Source organism: Sinocyclocheilus rhinocerous, unplaced genomic scaffold, assembly GCF_001515625.1.
Source record: "Sinocyclocheilus rhinocerous isolate Xijiao unplaced genomic scaffold, SAMN03320098_v1.1 scaffold692, whole genome shotgun sequence".
NCBI lineage: Eukaryota > Metazoa > Chordata > Actinopteri > Cypriniformes > Cyprinidae > Sinocyclocheilus > Sinocyclocheilus rhinocerous.
This window is the reverse complement of record NW_015638954.1, coordinates 601,575-602,396: the sequence shown is the minus strand read 5'-3', so window position 1 is coordinate 602,396 and position 822 is coordinate 601,575. Positions and strand designations below refer to the sequence as shown.

Sequence of the window (822 nt, the reverse complement as noted above, 5' to 3'; positions counted from 1 at the left end):
TATATATATATATATATATATATATATATGTATATGTATTGGAGTATATCAAACAAGTAGCCCTTGAGACTATTTTATCCCTTCAGGGAGCCCTCACTCACAAAAAGGTTGGAGACCCCTGGACTAGTGTCTGAATATTAAGCCGCAAAAAGACAATATATGAATCCTGCACGTTCTGTGTCTCCCAGTGTTTTCAGCCTCTGCTGCCTCAATATATGAGTACAACAACACATAAATATAATCTCTAGAACTGCTCTGAGTCACTTCATGAGCATTTTACAATTTCTTTCGAGAAAACTATGGTCATATCATATATAAACAGACACCAATGTTTCAGGAGTTTAGTAAACAGAATAGCTATATGCAGCAAAATATGCTATAACCGTATTTGGGTTGATGTATATGCTTTTATTTATTTTCTTATTAATTAAATTTTTTTCCAAAACATTGTTAGATGCCAGTGTTTCCTGTAGTTATGCGAAGATTTGGTTTCAAAAACAGTATCAGTAAACTATTTCTTATTATTTTAAATCTGCATTGAACTTCAGATCAATCTCAAAGTAAAAGGCGGTACTTATATCGGCTTTTTGTGGTGGTTGTGTTATTATCATCTTGATCAGTGATGAAGGATTTTGAAAGTCTGACAGTAATCCCATTAGAACTTTCAGTGAGCTATTTTTAGAGTGTGCACGCGACGTTCCTGGACGCGCGCGCCTGTGCCCTGCGCGGTCCTGCTCCTCCGAGGCAATGACGGCGTGCGGTTAAAAAATCATAACAAACGAATTTGAAAGTGGGGGGGACACAAACGTGATTTTGAAAAGT

At 36.6% G+C, this 822-nt stretch overlaps 1 protein-coding gene across 1 annotated transcript in view; it reads right to left on the bottom strand.

Annotated features, from left to right (window-relative positions):
• LOC107750312 (collagen alpha-5(IV) chain-like) overlaps nucleotides 1-822 on the bottom strand; it is a gene marked incomplete at its 3' end in the record, with an annotated part of 39,311 nt that overhangs the window by 7,214 nt on the left and 31,275 nt on the right. The gene's annotated exons all lie outside the window — the stretch shown is intronic.